Here is a 25,310-nt window from a genome sequence, read left to right as displayed (position 1 = left end):
AGACATATTGCCTTTCTAGATGTTCCTACAATGTACAAAAGTTCATACTGCTATGATTTATGCTAACATTTGATTTGATGCTAACAGTAGTTGTGAACTACACACCTTTCTTTCTCAATTGTTTAATTTTCACTTATCTTACAATGTCCTCTTTTTCATCTCTTCTCTCTCTTTTTGGCATGTTTCTTAATTTAATTCCCCTTTTATCCTCTAATTTCTGATTATTAGATTTTTTCCCCTGCTTTATTCATGACTCTTAGCTTTTAGATTTTGTACTGTCTTCACTTTTCATTTCCTTTCCTTTCACATAACATTTTTTTTACCTTTTTTTCTTCTTATCAGCCTCCTGCATTTCTTCTTCATTACTGATTTACTTATTCATTTTCTTATCAAATTGCCCCTTCCTAATCACTTGTCCCTATGATAAGAGTACTAAGAACTAGAAGGAAATTTAGAAGCCATATAGTCCGCCCCCTTATTTTCTAGATGAAAAAACTGAGACTCAGAGATGAGATGTAATTTGACCAACTCATAAAGATACTAAGTAGAAAAAGCAAGGAATGGAATAAAATTTTACCATTCTCTAAATTATCCTTCTCCTTCTTGACTTTCTAGCTCTCCATTTCTCCTATTACCTCTCTTTTTCTCTCCCAGACACACACACACACACACACACACTCACACACACACTCACCTGCACGCCTTGTTATACCAATGATTTTATTTTCAGTTAGCAACATAACATTAGACCAATGAAAGTCATTGTAGGGAAGGAGCAATGGCTCCTTTTTAATTATTACACAGAAGCAGCTGCTACTCAATTATAGCATTGCTTATTTATATTTATGCCTGTTCTCTTACACAATAAAAACAAAACACTTAATTACCCTAAGTAAAGCTTTAATTAACTTTTCTCTTAAATTTTAAAGTTTTTAATTAGAAATATATTAGATTGAGTCATTGATTAAACATGGGGGAAGTGGCTACATTGTGAAGGAGAAAAATGGTAGAAAAACATGAACAAATAACTTTTTTTCAAAGTGCAAGATCATAAAAAATTCTAAATTAACAGTAAGAAAAATTCAAGTTTAAAAAAATCTGACATTACATCTGATGCCATTAATTTAGTAAAGATAACAAAAGTAGAAAATTCAAATTTTTAGAGGGCCTATGTTATGATGGACAAATGAATGAACTTTTGGTAAAGCTATAATGGGCTGAAATTCTTTGGAAAGCAACTGGAATTATAATTAAAAACATTAACATTATATCATTCAAAATATGTCCATCATTACACATTATTCAACCAATAAAAATAGCATAAAATGTATATATTTGAAATGTATAAATGCTTATATTCCAAAAACAGGGAGAATATTCACTTGTGCCTAGGTTTTAACAGCACTTTATGTTATATCAAAGACTTGAAAAGAAAATGGGATATGGCTGAACAAGTTGTGATATAATACAATTATAAAATATTGAAATGTAAGCAATTACAATGTCAAAATCAGAGAAATCTAAGGCTCAGATTACAGAGTGAAGTGTAAAATATTAAGATAATTTATACATTATTAAAATTTTGTAAAGGAAAACAAGCTAAAAAAACTAAAGAATTATAATCAATGAAATGACCAATGATGTTACTAGAAAACTGATGATAAAACTTGTTTTCTATTTTCTGTCTTATGAGGCCAGAAGTGTGTAGTGAAATATATTTTTAAACTTATTCAATAGATAGATTTTTTTCTTTGAATATAGATATAGTAGATATACTCAAAAAGACTATTATTCTTGATTGTGAGTAAGGAGTAGCAAGAGGAAGTATATGAACCTTGACTGTATTGCCAAAAACAAAAAGGGGGTTAAAAAGAAAACTTTAAAATGCACAGGAGAGAAGAAAACGTTCATAACGAAACATAAATACAAAAAGCAAGTTTGATACTAAGGTGTTAAAGTAAATATATACTTTCAAATTGTACATAATTTAACATTTCACATTGTCATATACAATCCCTATTTTCTGGGTTTTTTTTCTTTATTTTTATTTTTTGAATTTATTTTAATACACACTGCTTCATGAATAATGTTGGGAGAGAAAAATCAGAACAAAAGAAAAAAAAATGGGAGAAATAAAACAAATAGAAAAAAGAAATAAACTTACCATTTTAATTTACATTTCATCCCTATAGTTCTTTTTCTGGATTCAGATGACATTTTCTGTACAAAGTCTGTTAGAATTGTTTTGGATCATAAATCACTGAAAATCACTGAAAAGACCAAATCTTTCATGACTGATCGTCACACATTCTTGCTGTTATTACGTACAATTTATTTCTGGTTCTGTTTGGTTTGCTCAGCATCAGTTTGTGTAAATATTCCCTTTCTAAAATGAACTTGTTCATCATTTTTATACCATCATAATATCCCATTATCTTCATATACCACAACTTATTCACCCATTCCCCACTGATGGACATTTTCTCATTTTCCAATTATTTCCTACCACAAAGATTGTTTCCACAGACATTTTGCACATGTGGGGTCCTTTTGCCTTCTATTTCCTTGGGATACAATTCTGATAATGGAACTGCTGGATCAAAGAGTATGTACAGTTTGATAGCCCTTTGAGTGTAGTTTCAAATTATTCTCCAGAATGGTTGGATCATTTCACAACTCCACCAGAAAAGCATTAGTGTCCCAGTTTTCCCACATTCCCTCCAACAATGATCATTGTGTTTTCATGTCATTTTAGCCAATCTGAGAAGTGTGAGATGGTACCTCAGAGTTGTTTTAATTTGCATTTCTCTAACCAATAGGGATTTAGAACATTTTTTTTTTCATATAACCATAGATGGCTTGAATATCATCATCTGAAAAATTTCCGGTTCATTTCTTTTGACCATTTATCAATTGCCAAATGGCTTGAATTCTTATAAATTTGAGTCAGTTCTCTATATATTTTAGAAAAAAAGACTTTTATCAGAAACATTGGCTGTAAAGATTTTTCCAGCTTTGTTAAAAGCTGGGAAAAGACATTTCAATCTTGTTTCTCTTGGTTGTGTTTGTGCAAAATTTTTTCAGTTTAATGTAATCAATGTTGTCCATATTGTCTTTCATAATGTTTTCTAGTTCTTCTTTGTTGATAAATTTCGTCCTTCTTCAAAGATTTGATAGATACATTATCCCTTGTTTTCCTAATTTATTTATGGTATCATCCTTTATGCTCAAATCATGTACTCATTTTGACCTTATTTTGCAATGGGGTGTGAGGTCTAAGTCTATTCATAGTTTCTGACATATTATTTCCCAGTTTTCTCTGCAATTTTTTTTTCAAATAGTAACTTTTACTCCAGAAGCTGTAGTTTGAGGGTTTAACAAATACTAAATTACTATATATAGGCCTTGATTATTGTGTCATGTGTACCTAATTTACTCCACTGATTTGCTACTTTATTTCTTAGCCCAGTACCAAATGATTTTGGTGATTGCTGTTTATAATATAATTTTAGGTTTGGTAGTGCTAAGCCACCATCCTTTGTATTTTTGTTTCATTAATTTCCTTGATATTCTTGAATTTTGTTCTTCCAGATAAATTTTCTCATTAGTTTTTCCAGTTCTATAAATTTTTTTTTGACAGTTTGATTGGTATGGCAATGAACTAGACCAATTTAGGCAGAATTATAATTTTTATTATATTAGCTGTTTTTCAATTGTTTAGATCTGACTTTATTTGGGCAAGAAGTGTTCTGAAATTGTGTTCACATAGTTCATGTTTCTGTCTTGGCAAGTAGATCCCCAAATATTTTATTTTGTCTACAATAATTTTAAATGGAATTTTTCTTTCTATTTCTTGGTGATGGGCTTTGTCAATAATTTATAAAAATGCTGATGACTTCTGCAGGTTTATTTTATATCCTGAACCTTTGCTAAAGCTGGGAATTATTTCAATTAGATTTTTGGATGATTTTCTAGGATTCTTTAAGTATCTCATCATATTATCTGCAAAGAGTGATAGTTTTATTTCTTCATTGCCAATTCTAATCCCTTTCATTTCTTTTTTTTTTCCTTATTACTAAAGCCAACATTTCTGGTACAATATTGAATAATAGTGGTGATATTAGGCATCCTTGTTTCATCCCTGATTTTATCAGGAATGTATCCAGCTTCTCTCCATTATAAATAATGCTTGCTGTTGGTTTTTGATAGTTATTGTTTATTATTTTAAAGAAAGATCCTTTTATCCCTATGTTCTTTAGGGTTTTTAATAGGAATGGATACTGTATGTTTTCAAAAACTTTTTTTTGCAACTATTGAGATTATCATATGATTTCTGTTGGTTTTGTAATTGATACAGTTGATTATGGTTATAAATTTCCTACTATTGAACCAGTCCTGCATTCCTGATATAAATATCTCTTAGTCTTAGTGTTAATATTCTGTTGTTGTAAGCTATTTGCTCGAATTTTATTTAAATTTTTTGCATTGAGATTCATTAGGGAGTTTGGTCTGTAATTTTCTTTCTCTGTTTTGTTCTTCCTGGTTTAGTTATCAGTACCATATTTGTATTATAGAAGGAATTTGGCAGGACTCCTTCTTTACATATTTTCCAAGTAATTTACATAGTATTGAAATTAATTTTTCTTTAAATATTTGGTATCATTCACTTGTGAATTCATCTGGCCATGGGGATTTTTTTTCTTGGAGAGTTCATTAGTGCTTTGTTCGATTTCTCTTTTTTTAAAAATGGGACTGTTCAAATAATTTATTTCCTCTTTTGTTAATCTGGTCATTTTCTATTTTTGTAAATATTCATCCATTTAGTTTATATTTTCAGATTTGCTGCCATACAGTTGGGCAAAATAGCTCCTTCCTAATCATTTCTATAATTTACTATTGGTGTTAAGTTGGCCCTTTTCATGTTTGTTGCTGTTGATTTTTTTGTTTGTTTGTTTGTTTTCTTTCCTTTTTCTAATCAAATTAGATACAGTAAATACAATGCTGAGATGCTATCATTGCAAACATGTTCCAACATTCTCAGCAAAGTTACACAGAGGCATTTTTTTTTCTATTTCTTGCTCATTCTCTTTCTTTTTCCTTTGGTATTTCCTTTTTTTTTTTTTTAACTTTTTTAAACTTTTGCTCCTGGGATAAAGGGAGCTCCATCTCAACCTTCCCAGGCAGCTCTGAACCTTGGCTGTGAGCACAGAGCCCCCTTGTGTTTGCAGGGATTAGCTTTGCCTGTTCTGTTCAGGAAAAAAACTAGTTTCTCAGAGTTTGCCTTCTGGGCTAGGACTGGAAGCTGCCCCCTGCTGTGCTCTGCTACTGAGCCAGGACTGAGGGTTTTTAGTTGCTGATTTGCTGTGATTAAGATGCTCTCACCAGCTTTCCCAGAGTGTATCTGAGCTGGGCTGAGCATCCTTTTCAACCCATTGAAACTGACCTTTCTTGAAGTTTTTTTTTTTTTTTTTTTTTTTTTTCAGTCAATCTTAAGCTGGAAAGGGCTTTCATTCTATCAGATGCTGTTCAGAAGCTTGGTTTCATTTGATTTTTGAGAAAACTGAGAAAGTTAAAGAGCTTCTTGATTTTACTCCACCCTCTTGGCTCCACTCCCACAAATCAGTTTTTTTTTTTCTTTTTATATTGAAATGTTTAGGTTTTGTTAATATTTGTTAAGTTCTTAATAATATTTAAAAAACACAAAAATATCCCAATATAAAATAGCAAGAACCCCAAAAATAACAAAAAGAAAGTTAAGACCCATGTATTTTAGAATCTATTCTAGTATCTAGAAAAATTATCAAAAAAGATTACTATTACTATCTGTAGTTTTCCCACACTGGAGTCAAAAGAAAATGTGTGTGTGTGTATGTGTGTGTGTGTGTGTGTGTGTGTGTGTGTGTGTGTCTTTTATCAATCAGTAGTAGGTTTATTAGGTAATATACTAACCATTGAGCAAAAAAGTCAGAGAAATTTCACATTCTACTTCTTATAACTAACCACTCTTTTAATCTCCAGCAAGTCATTCATAAGCTGGGACTTCACTCTACTAATTTCTAAAATGAGGAAATCAGTATATATGGTCTTTAAGATCAAGTCCAGCTTTCACATATCATTGTCTCTTTCTTTCTCAGAGAATACACAAACTCCCATACTTCTATTACATCTTTGTGTAGACTTTGTTTCTGTCTCTCTTGTCTTTCTGTCTTTCCATCAGTCTTTCCCTTAGAGTCCTGTCTCTCTCTGTATGTGTATATCTTTCTCTGTTTCTCTCAAATGTCCAGTCCTACTCTCTCTCTTAATCAATGTCACACATCAACAGACATTAAACATTTAAACATTTTGTATTGAATGACCGACATCTCAAAGTCAACATGTCCAAAACAAACTCATTAGCTTCAACCTAAACTCACCCTTTTACTAATTCCAATCAGTCTGTTATATATTCTCATAATTATCATTGACTATTTTCCTTATTTGCAACAATGGCTATGTAACATAAAGTAGAAAGCTCTGACATTCATTAAGTTTGACTTGGCAAACTCCATCTTCTTCTCCATCTGCTTCTATAAAACAAAATCATATTTAGCATATCTGCATTAGCTATTTCATAGTTTGTTATAAGGAAAACACTCTATTACATGTAAATTATAATAATTAAATGACAATAAGGATCATAACAAGTAATGGAAGAATGAACAACTAAACATGTAATTCTTGGATTGATATCCATCAGTTTTCAAACTTAAAAATATTAAGTGGGATTTTTGTCTCAAATATTCCATTTCATAGTATTTCAAACATATACTCTGAACAAGCTTCATCTAATAAATGGCCCGAAACTTAGGCAACCGTTTCAATCATTCCACAGTTGTTGGAATGTTGTTACCCTTACCTCCTGAAATATAGGTGGACAGACTCAGATTGTATCATCCTTAGGGAAAGAATAGCTTTTCTCTTTGAATCTTCAGGGCCGATCCTAGAATCTCACACATAGTAGGTATTTGCTGACCATGTGATCAATTGCACTGAGACTTTGTGAAAGAATACAAATATATCAGTATAAAGCCAAATGCACTAGCTCAGCTTAGTGTTGAAAAAAATTATTAAATAAAATTAAAAGAAAAAAGATATTAGCACTGGTTTTATATGGGAAGTTACACATTAAACTCTTTTAAAGCATTTTTTGGGGAGAAAGAATGTATCTAACTGTGATTTTATTAGGATAGGGGACTCCCGGTGAAAATTTCCATAACTGATATAGTTCTGTTACTGATCTGTATGTTATTCTTTTAGGGAATTATCTGGAGAAGCTGCAAATTTAGATTATTTGTTTAATATTTTAAACCAAGTCTCGTCTCATGCCATGGCGAAGCCATTAACCACTAGATAATGCTATCTTTGTATGCTCAAAAAAACTCTAAAATTCATATAAATTTCTATTTATTGGGATTCATCAAAAACAATTTTAATACTGCACTATTTAAAAAAGAAGGAATTATTTGTGTGTGTGTGTGTGTGTGTGTGTGTGTGTGTGTGTTTAGGTTTACATCAGTGTACACATATATTTGGCTTCATTTCACATTTCTTTCCTTATAAAATAGGGGAAATTGTATTTGCAAATAAGATAAATCTAAATATCTAAATGAAAACACTTAATTGAAAGGAGATGATTTTACTTTTTATAGGCAAATTTTAAAAAGCAGCTGTGCCAAACTTTATGGAAAACATTACACAACTGATTTGTCCACAAATGAGTCGTTTCTATGAATGTCATAGATAATGTTGCAGGTGGCATTTTTGTTGACAAAACAGGTTTATTAAGGTTTCTGTATATTAATGTAAAACCTCCTCCACCTTAAAGGAATTTAAAATTGCACTGTGAATACTACCATCTCAAATGTTCTTTCATTTAATTGAGTTACTTTAGAGCTTCCATTACCACACTACCCAGAAATCTTACAGAAAATAAACAATTAAGTCTAACAATTACAACTTAAAGGTGATAAACCAAGATTGAACAGGCCTCAACGTGTGTCATAGAGACAAAAGAATCTGCTTATTGTTTACATATTTGTAAAACAAATATCATGCTTCCTTATTAATTTTCAATATTGCTTATTGAAATTACTTGTTTATTACTTGATGATGTCAAAATTAAACTCAGATACATGGGATTAATATAATGGAGAAATGGAATTAAAGAAAAGAAAAGGAGACTAAAGGGAAGGAAAAGAAAAAATGCAAAGCCCTTTAGTCCTTTACACCTGTATACTCATGATCCATTGATGAGTTGTAAGTAGGTAGCAAAATGGATACAGCATTGGTCCTGGAATCAGGAAGAACCGGCCTCAAATCTAACCTCCTCAGGTACATACTAGTTCTCTGAGTCTAGGTAAGTTAATTCATCTCAATCTACTTCAGTTTCCTCATGGATAAAATGGGGGTAATGATAGCACAGACTTGAAGTAGGCAGAAACTTGAACTGTACACAGCAACCACAAGATTATGTAATGATTAACTGTAATTAACTTAGATCTTCTCAACAATGCAGTGAGTCAAGGCAATTTCAATAATTTTTGCTTGGATGATGTTAATCATATCTAGAGAAAAAACAATGGAGACTGTGGAGTGAAGCATAGTATTTTCACTTTTTTATTTGTTTCTTTTCTTTCTCATTTTTTCTTTTTTTGTCTGATTTTTCTTGTACAACATGACAAATATGGATATATGTTTAAAAGAGTAGCAGATATTTAGTCTCTCTCTCTATATCTATATATAAATGTATCTGTGTATGTATACACACACACATATAGATCAGAAACCTTGCTGTCTTGGGGAGGGAGAAGGTGAATGTTAGAGGAAGAAAATTTCAGAATACAAAGTTTTACAAAAATGAATATTTAAAACGATTTTACAAGTATTTGGAAAAAATAAAATACTACTGAAAAAAATTCTTTGAATGATAGCATTGACTTTCAGGGTGGTTGAGAGAATGTATAAAGTGCTTAGTACTGACTTTGACACAGAGTAGACACTTAATATTTACTTATTTGCTTCCTTCTTAAGCTTCTTATTTTAGAGAATTTAGAGAATGGCTAATGTTGATAATTCACATCTCTGCTCCCTCTCATTCATTTTCTGTTCTGTGTATTTTGTTCCCTCATTAGAATCTGAATTTTTTGAGAGCCAGGAATTTGTTTTGCATATATTTAGATTCCTAGGACTTGGCACAGTGTCTGGCATACAGAAAATAAATAAAGGCTTGTTGCCTATCTGCCTACTTTCCAAGGATACAAATCTGGTTGATTCCTCCCATCATAACTTCTTAATATATCAAGTTCAATAAGTATATTAGCCCTTTCATGAATTAAGTATTTTTTTAATGTATAAAAATAACCCTTAAAAATGAAGTAATGCTCAAAATTGGTTTTGGTATTTAAGAGTTGGTTGAACATATGTATTCATCATATACATACCCTAGTTTTTTCATTTTTAGTGAAATTTCTACTAAGACTTCATAGTTTCAGACTGGAGAACTTTTTTTTTTTAAACTTATTTTATCATCATTTTGCCTAACGTTCTTGATCTAATTGAGTTCAAGTTAAGTTTTACACTTGAATCCAAAAACGCCCAGTAAACAAAAAATACAAAATGCTTGAGGCTCTTTTAGATGAAGTTTGATTGATAATTTTAGTGGACTGAGATGTTAGTTAATAGTATTAAGTGGAAATCAAAAAAGTTTTGCAAGAACAGAGTTAGGGAGGAGAATAATACATAATAGATGGGAACTGCAAAAGATTATGCATTTAATGTAAGAAAAATCTTGAGAAAAATCATATTTGTCTAAAAACTAATGGACTTTCTCCAGAATAAGAAAGTTCCTATTTAATGGATGTCCTTAAAGACTGAATAGCAGCTAAGAACATTGTAAAGAAAGTCTGGTTTGTTCATGTGGTTTAAACTCTCAGGTGAACTAGATGGTCACTGAGGGGGTTTCATTTCTGAAGTTCTATGATACTTCTAATCACCTTTTTACCTATATAATTTCCTTGAACAAATTCTCCAATTTGTGTGACCCATGCTTCAATATTGGAAATTTGGATCTATTTAATTTAATGAATTATGTCTTTAGTTACTAGTGACATAAGCATTTAAATGAAACTCCCAGGTGTAAAAGGAAAGCAAACCAAACAAATAACTGAATTGGACTAAGAGAAGTAACTAGTTGGTCAGCACTACTTGAGCTTGAATCCTGTCTCAGGCACAGGTTTTGAATTTGAATAAGTTACTTCTCTCAGTTTTCTTACTTGTAAAATGGAGATACCACTCATCTTACAAAGTTGTGAGAATCAAATGAGATGACATATGTAATATAATTTACTAAACTTAAAATGCTATTTAATAAATTTTATTATAAGCAAATCTTTACCAATTACTGGGATAATTCAACACTAGTAAATTATTGATTTAAACAATCACAGCACATGGGGGTGGGCAGAGAGACAGAGGAAGTGAGGGCAGTGGAGAAGCCATCTTTTCTGTTCCTGAGAGAAATAATTATATAAGTGATTAAGAGTTTCTGAGCCTTTATACTAAATGCCTGGAATGAGGATCCCCCCCCCCATCATGCTAGTTTTATAAAATAAGAAATTATGCTGACCAACAAAGTTGTAACATTAATGGATATTCATTTTTAATATAAAAGCAAAAATTGCTAAAAACTTTTCTTATTAAGTAAACTCAATTTATCACAGCAGGCTTCAAAACCTAGAGCAATCTATATTTTATCAAAATGTTAATATCAAAACAATCATTAATAAGTTATCCAGAAAAAAGATAAATATAAAAATTCTTGATATTGTATAAGATTAGTAAAATTGCCACTATTAAAATAACCATTTGATTTTTTTATTTCATTTTTTATAACCTAACAGTTTGAATTTTTAATTTTTCTCTTCTTTATTTTATATTCTATATCTAATGTATATATTATAATAGATTTCACTTGCATAAACATTGAACCTTGCCTTTTGTCCACAGGAAGAAAAACACATATTAGAAAATCATGTTTTTGTTTATTCTTCTATATCTAAGCAAAACAGGATTACATTTTACTGATGCTGTGAAGATATGAAACTCATACATATTGTTCATTTGGAAAGATGTTGATAATCATAATTATAATGTGAGATTTAGCTGAATAAAGCTAAAGCTGTGCCTTTCTCTTCACATTTCTTCCATATTAAAGTCTGTTTTCAGCAGGTGGTGGTCAGTATGAGTGACATACTTTTAGATTGGTTTTTTAGTATCATTTTTCTACTTCCCCTTTTATTTGGTTTCTATAATTTCTAATACTGTGTTCCACTATAGTAAAGTATTTTCACCCACTTTAGTCTAACAAATTGTCAGCTATTGTAATTATGGTACTGGGGGAAAGAATTGTAATAATAGGACTAAGGTTTGAGTCCCAACTCTAACAATTACTAATTGCATATCTTTTGAAAATTAATTAAACATTTTTTAATTTTAGTTTTCACATCTGTAAAATGATTTAAAACAATAACCATTATAAACCTGTAACATCATTATGAGTTTGCACCTTCATCATTGCTATTGAAAATAATTTATTTTTTCTCTCAGTAAACTGGTTCTTTAATCTCATATAAAGCTATGATGACATATAGATGGACATATGGATAGATAGATAGATGAATGATGGATATAGATATAAGTATAGACATAGATATTATTTATAAGAGGGTGTGGTATTAGCCATTTATTTTCCATTCAGGTTTTAGCAAATCAGAGCAGGGCAATTTTTAAAATTTTGGTCTCTGTAGTCAAATGTTGATTCATTTTTAAAATGGAAAGAAAACAGACTACTATCCTTCATAGGTTAGGTTGTTAACAATTGCAGGCTAATGAAGAAAAATGACTTCAATTTAAGGCAACAGAGGCAATTAGTGGCATAATGGATAGAGTGCTGGTCTTGGAATCAGAAAAACCTTAGTTCAAATTCAGTCTCAGACACTTAATGGCTGTGTAATCCTGGATACTTTACTTCTATTTACCTCAGTTTGTAAAATGGGGAAAATAATAATAATTGCATGATATAATATTTATAAAACGTGTGGCACAGTGCCTGGCACATAATAGATATTATATAAATGTTTACTTTCCATCTTCTTTGAGAGTATGTTTCTGAATATTTACATGCCAATAACAAGAAGCATGTATTGTCTCACATGTTCCAGGTATTGTGCCAAGAATTCAGGATATAGATAAATGCAGAAGACAATCCCTGTTCTCAAGAAGCTCACAGTCTATTGGGGAGACAACATTCAAAAATGTATAAACCTGATGTAGAAAGGATAACTCTTCAAGAAAGATAATCTTCTAGGGAAGGAAGTAATATTAAGGAGGATTAAGAAAGGCTTTTTACTGAAGGTGAGTTTTTATCTGAGACCTCAGGGATACTAGAAAAAAGGGAGTTAGGAAGGATAAAATTACAGTATTAAGGAACAGACAATGAAAATTCATGAAATAAGAAGATGAAGTGTTTTGTGTAGGGAACAAGCCATTGTCACTAGGTCTAAATGCAGGATGGGATAAAATATGAGAAGACTGGGAAGAACAAGAGATTGCACTATCAAAAAATAGTCTTTAAAGGCTAAACAGTTGAATACTTTATTATAGCCTTAAAAGAGAACCACCAGAGTTTCTTAGGGATGGTCAGACCTACACTTTTGGTGGATAATTTGACAATTTGAGAATGAATAAACTGGAGCAGGGTCAGATTTAAATCAGGGGAAACAACTAAGGGACTGCTGCAGTAATCCATGTGTTTGTTGATGAAGGCTTGAATCAGACTAATTGCAGTATAAGAAAAAATAACATGGTGTTTACAAAAATATTGTTAGGAATTGTGATAGAGAACTTTTGAAAGAGGGCAAGGAGAAAAATGGCTTTATTGGGGTCTATGATATCTACCAAAGTCTAAGATATCTATCAAACATTTAGTTTGACTTACCCAGTAGACAGTTGGAAATGCAAAACTAAAGATCATCTGAGTGATTAGATCTAAATACGTATAGGGAAGATAAATAGATTACCTAGGAGCTGATGAAATCATCAAGAAAAATAGGGTAGAATAAGACAGGAGAATACTGGACAGAGCATTGAAAGGTTCCTATGTTTAGCAAAATGACTAGATAAAAATCCAGCAAAGAAGATTGAAAATATAATAATACAAGGGAAAAGAGAACCATTCCATGTCAGTCCATAGTCAAAAAACTCAGCTGTGTGACTATCAGATACAATAACTAGATTTAGCAATTATATTTTTACTGTTGAATTGTTTCAGTCGTGTCTAACTCTTTGTGACCCCATTTAGCGTTTTCTTGGTTAAAAATACTGCAGTGCTTTGCCATTCTCTTATCTAGATCATTTTACAGATAAGGGACAGAGGCAAATAGGATTAAGTGACTTGCTGAGTTGTCACACAGATAGTAAATGTCTGAAATCAGATTTGTGTGCACAAGGATGATTCTTCTTAATTCCAGTTCCCACACTATTCACTGTACCACCTAGCTACTAGTACCTACCACATGTCAGGTTTTATTCTAAGCCTTTACAAATACTATCTCATTTAATTTTAAAACAATCCTAGGAAGTAGGTATTATTTTTCCCATTTTACAGTTGAGGGAACAAATAAATGGAGATGACTTGAACAGTTATCCAAAGATAATATGTGTCTGAGGTCAGATTTGAAATCAGATCTCCTTGACTCTAGACCAAGTACTATCTGTATAGCATCATCTAATTAGCTTGAATTTAGAAGAAAGTTCTCAAAAGCATCAAATTCTGCAGAGAAGTCAAAATGATTAGTATTGAGAAAAAGCCATAAGATTTTACAATAAAAATCCCTGGCTACTTTGAAAAGAGCTGTTTCAGTTGGATGATCAGGTAAAAAACCAGCATGTAGAGAATTTAAAAAGACAGTAAAAGAAAGGAAGTGGAGATAAAGGCTCAGGGCAGCCTTTTCATGGATCTTAGTCATTTAAAGGAAGTGAGATATATAGGAAGAGAGGATAAGAAAGTCAAAAGAAGTTTGGTTGACTTTTGTTTTGGTTTGGTTATTAAGGAGGGGAAGTGATGAATGTGTTTTAGGCAATAGAAAAGCATACAGTAGAAAGGAGGGAAATGAAAATCTCTGAAAGAGTAGAAGTGATAAAGGGATAAAAGCTTCTGGAAAAGGGATGGAATAGGATAACTTGAACATGTAGAAAGGTTAATCTTGTCAAGAAGGACAATCTCTTCATGTTTCTGTCAAACTTAGGTGCTAAAGGGAGAAGTCACTGTACTTGTACAATGTTTTCTGCCTACATTAAACAAAAGAAAATGCTAGTCATAAGACAGAGTATTAACAATCTAGGAATGGCTCTGATTTAATGAATGAAAAAGTGATGTTCCTTGCAGAAAATAATTCTTTATATGGCAGAAATACATTTTGAAACAAAAATTTTTGATGAAATGTCTTGTAGACCACAATAAGTTTTCATGTTAACAATACAATTCCCATGCCTGTGTGTAATAGTTCATTCATTCCCAGAACATGTGTTAGCTGTCATGTAGATAGAGCCAATACTGCTATTTCAATATTAAATCATTTTTGATAAGCATATTTTGTCATCTATGCAGTATAATAACACCTACTACAGAATATATATTCTAAAACTTTCTTCAGAAGTTCACAATCTCCCTTGAAATAAATAAAACTAACTTGTGATTTCAGACAATAAGAATATACTAACATTTCTGTAACATCATTCCCTGTTACCTAATTTACCAGATTGCATTTCTTCATTGTTTGCACTAACTTGTGTTTCTACATGTGTATATATTTTAAAATATACATTTCTGATGATTAGGAAGAGATTAACTTCAACATTCAAAGAATCATTTTCTTTTTATAGGTTTTTTTATTGTATATTTAAATAATCTCTTAAAGGAAAGGGATAACTAGAACAAGGCCTATGCACATTAGATGAGCTTTCTCAGAATAGCAAGTATGCTGAAAGGGTTGTTGGGAAAAAAACATCATTAGTTAAAAAGGATGAAAAAAAAAAACATTTAAAAACTATTCTCAGAAGAGGATATTATGTTATTAGGATGATGGTGGTTACAATGGCAGTTTGTAAGGTTGTAGATTTTAGAAAGCAGATAAAAATGAATAAATTAATTAATTAATAAGTGTCTGTGTGTATGTATATGTGTGTGTATGTGTGTATTTTTTTTTCTTAGAAGATTTTTCAGTGAACCAAAACATTAAGACACAATTCAAGAATAGCTCGAGGGCCTTCTCTAAAGAATTAACCTCAGCCTGAATAAACAATGGGTAAACCAGGCAATCTAAATAAGACTAAAACAGATCTGCAAATGTGGATGAATGGATAAATCAAACACATTCAAAAAGATATGTGTGTATTTCTTAGTTGGAGAAACGTGTTACCTCACAAATATAGCAGTGAAGAGGAAGTTGGCCAGGGTTCTGCATAAGACTATATAGCTGAATTTGCAGCTCCTTTGTTTAAAAAAAAAAAAATCAATTTCTAAAGACTAGGTATTAGTTCAGATGGACTCTTCTGTCACCATGTACTGGCAATGTGGATCAGAAAATGGAAAGTGTATAAATAAGGAGCATTCTATGATCAGCCCTCATAAGTATAAAATTCTAAAACTTGTTCATCTTTTAGAGTTTCATAGCTCTGTGTGTGTGTGTGTGTATGTGTGAGTGTGTGTGTGTGTGTGTGTGTGTGTGTGTGCGCGTGTGTGTATATTGATTCGAGTGGCAGGAATTTGACATTGAAAAGTCACTTATTAAAGAGGGGTTATAACCTGGGAAGGTTGAAATTATTGTTCTAAATTTTTAATAATTGTTTCTTGACCTCATTTTAATCTTGTTTTTAATCCAATATATCTTATTTTCTTGATTTAAAGACATTACTTTTTTAGAGAGGGTTCAATTGCTTCACCAGATTGCTTTTAGATTCTACAGCACACACACACACACACACACACACACACACACACACACACACACTATTAAGTATTGCTGCTCTAAAGAGCCTGTGGGTGTCCTGTTCTCCATTTACATTTCCATCAGGTTTATGTGACAGATTATCATTCAGGAAAAGAAGCTTTAAAAAATTAATCCAGAATCAAGTCTGGAACTACCAAAAAATTTGGTATGTCTGTAATCTCTATATTCTTAAGAAACATTCTGGAAAAATTAGGCTCTAACTCATTTTAATTCTCTCTAAAGATTATTAACATTCTTATTCAAAGTTAGAATATAGGACAAAACAATCAATGATTATAGTAATCTAGTATTTGACAACCACAAAGACACTAGTTTTGGCGATAATAACTCACTATTTGACAAAAACTGCTGGGAAAATTGGAAACTTGTATGTCAGAAATTAGGCATTGACCCACACCTAACAACCAATACCAAGATAAGGTTGAAATGGGTTCATGATTTAGACATAAGGAGTGGTGTTATAAACAATAGTGATATTATAATCAAATTAGATCTGTGGAGAAAGAAGGAATTTGTGGCCAAAGAGACTTGGAGTACATTATTGGATACAAAATAAATAATTTTGATTATATTAAGTTTAAAAGTTTTTGTATAAACAAAACTAATGCAGACAAGATTAGAAGGGAAACAATAAACTGGGAAAAATTTTACATTCAAGAGTTCTGATAAAGACCTTATTTAAAAAATATATAGAGAATTGACTCAAATTTATAAGAATTCAAGCTGTTTTCCAATTGATACATGGTCAAAGGATATGAACAGACAATTTTCATATGAAGAAACAAACTGTAGTCATTTGAAAAATCGCTCTAAATAACTATTGATTAGAGAAATTCAAATTAAAACAGCTCTGAGGTATCACTACATATCTCTCAAATTGGATAAGATGACAGGGAAAGATAATGATGAATCTTGAAGGCGATGTGAGAAAACTGGGACACTAATACACTGTTGATGAAGTTGTGAACTGATTCAACCATTCTGGAGAGCGATTTGGAACTATGCCCAAAGGGCTATCAAACCATGCCTACACTTCGATCCAGTGGTTCTACTGAGCTTATATCCCAAAGAGATTTTAAGGAGAGAAAGGGACTCACATGTACAAAAATGTTTGTGGCAGCCCTTTTTTGTAGTGTCAAGAAGCTGGAAACTGAGTGGATGCCCATCAATTGGAGAATGGCTGAGTAAGTTATAGTATATGAATGTTATAGAATATTATTTTTCTATAAGAAACAACCAGCAGGGTGATTTCAAAGAATCCTGAACAGACTTACATGAACTGATGCTAAGTGAAATGAGCAGACCTGGGTGATCATTGTACACAGTAACAACAAAATTATATGATGATCAATTCTGATGGATGTGGCTCTTTTCAAGAGCAAGGTGATTTAGGCCAGTCTCATGATGAAGAAAGCCATTTGCACCCAGACAGGACTGTGGAAACTGCGTGTAGACCACAATACAATATTTTCACCATTTTTGTTGTTGTTTGCTTGCATTTTGTTTTCTTTCTCATTTTTTTTTCCTTTTTGATCTGATATTTCTTATGCTGCATGATATTTGTGGAAATATGGATAAATTATCAATACATATATTTTGAAAATTAAAAGCATTAATTAAAAAAATAAACTTTCCTATTCACTTTTCTAAGCAAACCAAGATTTCCAGTTGCTATATAAACATATGTAACCTGTAAGCCATGAGTTCTCCAAAATCTGGCTTCACAAATATTAGTCTTCAATCCCAAGAAGTGACTCTAAAGGAAAAAAAATTTTTCTGTTTTATTGGCATATTGTAAAGCTTTTATTTCACTCTACAGAAAAACGACTGTTAGGATGAGCAGAATATTTTATTTTATTATTTTTTAAATTATTCATTAAATAACTTTTTATTGACAGAATTCATGCCAGGGTAATTTTTACAGCATTACCTCTTGCACTCACTTCTGTTCTGATTTTTCCCCTCTCTCCCTCCATCCCCTCCCTGAGATGGTAAGCAGTCCTTTACATTTTAAATAGGTTATAGTATATCCTAGGTGCAGAACTAAACAGTTCTCTTGTTGCAAAGGGAGAATTGGATTCAAACGGTATAAATAACCCGGGAAGAAAAACAAAGACGCAAACAGTTTATATTCATTTCCCAGTGTTCTTTCTTTGGGTGTAGCTGCTTCTGTGCATCCTTGATCAATTGAAACTGAATTAGCTCTCTTTGTCAAAGAAATCCACTTCCATCAGAATACATCCTCATACAGTATCGTTATTGAGGTATATAATGATCTCCTGGTTCTGTTCATTTCACTTAGCATCAGTTCATATAAGTCTCACCGGTCCTCTTTGTATTCATCCTGCTGGGCATTCCTTACAGAACAATAATATTCCATAACATTCATATACCACAATTTACCCAACCATTCTCCAATTAATGGGCATCCATTCATTTTCCAGCTTCTAGCCACTACAAACAGGGCTGCCACAAACATTTTGGCACATAGAGGTCCCTTTCCCTTCTTTAGTATTTCTTTGGGATATAAGCCCAGTAGAAACACTGCTGGATCAAAAGGTATGCACACTTTGATAACTTTTTGAGCATAGTTCCAAATGAGCAGAATATTTAAGTGTGAATCCCCAGAAACTCATGGGGAACCAATAGAGAAACATTGAGGAAAGTCCCAGAATCTTCCTTATGCTGCACTCATTGATTCAATGGCAGTTAAGGGGTCTGAGTTCCATCTGCTCACTGTTTTATCTGTTTACCATTGTCTTTTCTGCCACTGCCAGTCATTGCTAGCACCTGTTTGATATTGTCATTCAAGCTTTCAATTTATGACTTCATAACTCTATGGCCTCTACCCAATAAAAAAAAAAAAAAAAGATTTCAGTAGCTTTTGCAGTTCCTTTGTCTGTCCTGGGGAATTTTAAATGAAACTGCTTTATTCTGTCAATAGAAATGAGCAAGTGGAAAATAGCTCTAGAATTGGAGTCAGGAAATCCAAACAAAAGTCCAGCCTCAGATAATTCCCATCTTTCTGGCCCTGAGAAAATAATTTAAACTTTGTTTGCCTTAGTTTCCTCATTTGTAAAATCCATATGCTAATAGCGCCTATCGCCCAGGTTATTGTGAGCATAAAATGAGACAATATTTGTAAAATGCTACATAAATGTTAGCTGTTATTGATATTATTTTCAGAAAACTTTTTTCTGCATATCCTTCCTTTTTCTTCTATTTTTTTCCACCAGAGGCTCATATCCAGTATTTTTAGCCTTCAATCCACAGCATGCTTTGAAAAGTAGGGCTTTTCAAAGTAGACATAAAGTCTGCTATAATTCTTGAATCCTTATTTTCCTCCTTCCCTAGTTTTTGAAAATAAGGTAACAAAGAGGAAAAAAGGTATGAAATATTGTTCATTAATAGTTTTTATGAATATAAATTACATTTTCTCTTCCTTTTTTATCTGAATGTCTGCATATAGATCCCTTAACCTTAATTGTGGACCTAAAATAAACCAAATAAAGTAAACAAGTGCTTATTAAATACCTTATATGTGCTACACAGATTTATCTCAAAAGTGTCCTTCTGTGTTATGCCTTTCCTGATTCACCCAGTGGGTAAGAACACCTCCAAGGCTTGGTGGATCTACCTTATAGGAGTTTATTATATACACAGGTATGTACATGTTATTTGTCCTGTTCCTTGTTCTGAATTCCTTTAGATTTGGAATTGTTTCACTTTTTTCTCTTTATTCCCAATCTACCATAGCACAAACCAGCTTAAAAAATGCTTACTTGCTTGGTTGTTGAAAGTATCCAAGTAGAATATTAGAGGAAAACCAGGAACTCAAAATAGATAAAATATAGGTTGCCCTAGTATACATAATGCATTTTAGAGTATTGTGCTCAGTTTGCCACATCAATTTTTTAAATAAAAATGTATAAAGTTAATAAATAATCTTGAGTATGTATAGATCAGGATAGTAAAGAAAAGAGGAAACTAGGTGGGGCATTAGATAGAATTTTGGATTTGAAGTCAAAAAGACTCATCTTCCTGAGTTCAAATCTAGTTTCAGACAGATGTGTGAACCTGGGCAATTCTGTTAACCCTGTTTCCCTCAGTTCTTCATCTATAAAATTAACTGAAGAAGGAAATGGGAAATTACTCCAATACCTTTGCCAAAAAAAACAAAAACAAAAACAAAAGCAAATGGAGCCACAAAGAGTCAGACACACTGAAATTATTATCAACAATATAATTGTTGTTGTTATAACAACTAAAATGAACATTCTTGAATATAGGTTTTATGAAAAAATATTTTAAAAAACAGAGAATATTTAGGAGGGAAATGAAAAGATGTGGTAAAGGAAGAAGTATCTGATATCTGTCATTGAGTATTTGAAAGGATGTCACCTGGAAAAGAGTTTGGGCTACTTTATCCAGTCCCAGAAGATAGAATTAGAAGCAATGAATATGTTTAAAAAATATTGGTATGGGGGTAGGGTGGAAAAACTTTAACAGCTAGAACTACACCAAAGTATAATGGGCTACTTTAGAAAGTAAAAAGTTCTGCCTTATTAGAAGTATCTGTGGAGGCTTGTCAAACTTACATGAGAATTCCTTTTATTATATGTTAGGCTACATGACTTAGCCCCAAAGTCTCTTTAATCTTAAATCTTACAATTCTAGGAGTTTTAAAAAATACATGTTTCAGCTACATTCATTTATATATATGTAGATAGACAGATAGATGATAGATAGGTAGATAAATATATTATCCTATAAATTACTATAATCTGTTTAGGCTATATCACCACATAAGATAGGGAGTTTTAACCATATTCATATGCATGTGCACACACATACTAATATTCTGAATCAGTAAGTATGGTTCCTGATTTCACCTCTCCTTTTACCAAAGAAAGAAATAAGAAAAAATTTGAATTTAATGAGGAACTATACTTGATGCTTTCCAGAAACCCTCCATGGGAGTCAAACTGATTACAAATTACAGAAAGGAAATGGAGAATCATATATTCAAATATAAAGTACTGCCAGGTGTATTGTCAAATCATTTTTAAATGTGAGAATAATAATGGAAAAAGAAAGGGAGAGATGGGTAATTGTGAGTTTATCTTAAATACAAGCTGTTTTAGTGATGCATATGTCATGAGAAGATTCAGTCTATTTAATCTGATAGCACTAGAGAGGCTAAGAAATGGTACAATGAGGGAAAAATACTTTAAATCTTCCCCCCTCTGGCAATTACTTTGATGAGTAACTGGTAATGAATGGATTTTTATCAGTATTATTTTATAACATTAATAACTAAAAATATATTTTTTAAATTTTCTTTGTTTTAAAAGTTTTTCTATTAAAGCTTTTTAATTTTCAAAACACATGCATGGACAATTTTTCAACATTAACCCTTTTAAAATCTTGTGTTCCAATTTTTCCCCTCTTCTCCCAATACCGTACTCTAGATGGCAAGTAGTCCAATATATGTTAAACCTATGTTAAAAATATATGTTAAATCCAATATAGGCATACAAATTTACATAATTCTCTTGCTGTACCAGAAAAATCAAATCAAAAAAGAAAAAAATTAGAAAGAAAATAAAATGCAAGCAAAACAACAAAAAGAGTGAAAATAGTTCCCACAGTCCTCTCTCTGGTGGTAAATGGCTCTCTTGTCACAAGATCATTAGAAATGGGATCAATCTACATCGCACTGTAGAAAAGAGCCATGTCCATCAGAATTGATCATCATTTAATCTTCTTGTTGCTGTGTGTAATGATCTTCTGATTCTGCTCATTTCACTTACATCAGTTCGTGTAAGTCTCTCCAGGCCTCTCTGAAATCATTCTGCTGATTATTTGTTATGGGACAATAATATTTCATAACATTCATATACTATAACTTATTCAATCATTCCACAACTGATGGACATCCACTAGTTTCCAGTTTCTTGCCACTACAAAAAAGGACTGACACAAATATGTGGGTCCCTTTCTCTCTTTTATGATCCCTTTGGGATATAAACCCAATAGAAACACTGCTGGATCAAAGGGTAAGTACAGTTTGATAGCCCTTTGGGCATAGTTCCAAATAGCTCTTTAGAATGGTTGAATCAGTTCACAACTCCACCAACAATCTATTGGTATCCCAGTTTTCTACATCCCCTCTAACATTCATCATTACCTTTTCTATTTTCCTGTCACCTTAGCCAATCTGAGAGATGTGTAATGATATTTCAAAGTTTTCTTAATTTGCATTTCTCTGATCAATAGTGATTTAGAACACCTTTTCATATGACTAGAAATGGTGCTAAAATTTTTAAGGTTTCAAGACAAAAACATATTAGTTGCATTAGTTGGGATTAAGGGTGTAATATTGTAGCATCTCTTAATGCTACCCTAATTTTGTAGCTCCTCTTTGAGCTACTCTTAACGCCCCTCCATCAGTGGCACAGCTAGACCACACTTACCTGTCTTCAGGCACTTACCTGGATAACAGGAGGTAGGGGCTAAGTGAAAGAGAACTTTATTCTTAGATAGCACATATTTATACCCCCTGAGGATTTGGGGGAAGGAGGAGATCCTCTAAAAGCCTGGCATAATATGATTGGCCTGAGAAGAGGGAGGGAGGCGTGCTAGGCTTTGAGAGCACTAAGGAGGGAGACATAGTACCTGGAGTCAGACACCGCCTCTTGGGGCTATGCTCCACCTCCAGGTAGGACTCACCTGCTCTTTGGTACCTTTCATCTCTCAGGTCCTCCTACATGCCTTGAACTGTATTCCTTGCTCCTAGAGCCTTTTAACCCTTACATCTCCCCCTCTTTTATTAATAATACCAACATGTTCTCATGTTGACAAATGAAAAGCTCTTCCATAAGCATCCTAGCAAAGCAGGCAAAAGCAAAAAGAAGCAACAATACAAAAATGGCTACATAGAGCCCATGGGATACAATAGAAGAGTATGGGAAGGGAAGTATGTTATATCCAATCACTAAGCCAGTCCAGCGAGGGTAGTCATCTCCCTGCTATGGTGCTATTCGGGTATTTCTTGGGTCATCTCCTTCTCTTCTTTTTCAGACCCTATTTTAATAGGGGAAACTTTTCTTGTCCTTCTTTCTGGAATCCAGCAACCTTCCCCATCAGGATCTGCAAGAAATAAATATCCTGGCCCTCTCCAAAGTACTAAGGATAGACCTTGCCAATGTCCTTCCTCGTCTTTTCAAAGGATCTTTTGAATGTTCTCCAGCTCTTAAAGTGCAGTTTTCATGGAGCTTAGTTTTCTGTCCTGTATATAAGATTGTGCCAAATGTATCATTCCTGAAGAGAGGCTGGTATCCCTATCCAGGCACAAAAAAAATTGTAAATATATAAAGTCTTATACACATCTGACTGTGTGGGCCATCAAAGGTTCTGTCTACTTCCTCCCCCTTTCTGTCTAAGAAGGGTGGCCTTCAGACTATGATGGGCCCCTTCCACTAGGGCCTGACCCTGTGGATTATAGGGAATCCCTGTAACATGTTTAATGGCGAACTTGGCCAAGAAGATGGCCATCTGCTTAGAGGTATAAGCTGGGCCATTTTGGTCTTTATGGTTACAGGAACTCCGTGAGAAGAGAAGCAACTATATAAATGTTTAATGACCAAAGGAATGCTCTCAATGGGAGGCCACTCTGTCCCAAAGGAATCTAGAAAAGGTGTCAATACAGATGTGGATGATCACACGGCCCACATGTGCCACAAATTTGGGGGAATAAACCCCGGGGATTAACTCCTTTACTAGGTGGAGGAGGGAGAAACTGAACACACTGCTTCCCTATATGTTGGGCTTGTTCCCAAGTGAGGCCATAAAGGCGATGGAGAAAATTAGTGGGTAAGTGAAGAAATCCATGGGCACGTTCAAGGGATGTGGCGACCGTGACAAGAGAACATTGTAAAGCACGGTCCACCACCTCATTATCTGCAAATATGCCTCCTGCACAGCATTGGTGAGAGTATCTATGCAGGATGTAAATGGGATATCTCTTAGTCTGTAAAATCAGCTGCAAGTCAGTAAGAAGGTTAGGTTATCAATCAAAGAGTTCTGAGGTTGTAAGACAGAATCCTCAATGCCTCTGAGTACTTGGACAGCATATAAGCTATCTGATATGATGTTAATAGGCTCTGGGTATCCTTTGAAGATGTCATATAAAGGCTGCATCAAAGAAATAGGAATAGGGACATGAGTCCTTAAGCATTGAATTTGTCCCGGTTTCTGAACTCGATTCAGAGTATTCACCTTGTCTAATTGTAAGTTAGATATCTGATTAGTAACTGTAGAAATCCCCATGCAGAGTCCCAGGTAAATGATGGGATAGTTATGTGGTATCTTTTCTGGGGCTATCACTAGTCCATGTTGAGTGAGAATGTGCATGGTCTCTTTAAGCAGGGCAGAAAGCTCTTTCCCACTGCTCATTGATAACAGTATATCATCCATATAGTGCAGTATTATGGCAGGAAGCCATGCCTTCCTAATTGATTCTAGCACTTGTGCTACATACACCTGATACAAAGTGGGGCTGCAACACATCCCTTGGGGGAGAACTTTCCATTGTTAGTGCAGATCTGGTCCTGCATTGTTTATAGAAAGAATGTAAAAACAAATCTTTTCTTACCCCCTGGGGACAGAGGGATGGAGAAGAAACAATCTTATATGTCTATTACTGTAACTGGCCAGCTGGGAGGGTACCAGATTAGGAGATGGCATGCCAGGCTGTAGGGCTCCCATAGGTTCAATAGCAGCATTAACAGCCCTAAGGCCCACAAGCATTCTGAATTTTCCAGATTTTTTCTTTATAATAAATGCAGGGCTATTCCATAGGCTGAATATTGGTTCTATATGTCCGGCCTTCAACTATTGTTGTATAATTTCATGTAAGGTTTAGCCTTTAGAAGCTGAGAAAGGCCATTGGGGCACCCAAACCAGGGTGTTAGGTTTCCATGTTAATGATATGGGAGTGATATGAAAGGTGGTGCCCAAACACCCAATGATCCCAATTAAAAATTCTGTGATGGTGGTATATAAACTGAGACCCCACAAGCCTTCAATATGTCCCTGCCCCATAGATTGTACTTGAGACCTGCGACCATCAGGGATCGGAATATCCCCTGTCTGTCTGAAAACTGCCAGGGCAGGTCTTCTGCTGCAACCCCTTTATATATA

The 25,310-nt window shown here is 33.2% G+C and overlaps 1 pseudogene; it reads right to left on the bottom strand.

The window, feature by feature from the left end:
* LOC127561594 (mitochondrial ubiquitin ligase activator of NFKB 1-like) overlaps window positions 1-24,917 on the bottom strand; it is a 41,595-nt pseudogene extending 16,678 nt beyond the window's left edge.
* Between the last annotated feature and the right edge of the window lie 393 nt (window positions 24,918-25,310).

Source organism: Antechinus flavipes, chromosome 4 (genome assembly GCF_016432865.1).
Source record: "Antechinus flavipes isolate AdamAnt ecotype Samford, QLD, Australia chromosome 4, AdamAnt_v2, whole genome shotgun sequence".
NCBI lineage: Eukaryota > Metazoa > Chordata > Mammalia > Dasyuromorphia > Dasyuridae > Antechinus > Antechinus flavipes.
The sequence above is the reverse complement of the archived record's forward strand: the minus strand, read 5'-3'. Positions and strand labels throughout refer to the sequence as shown.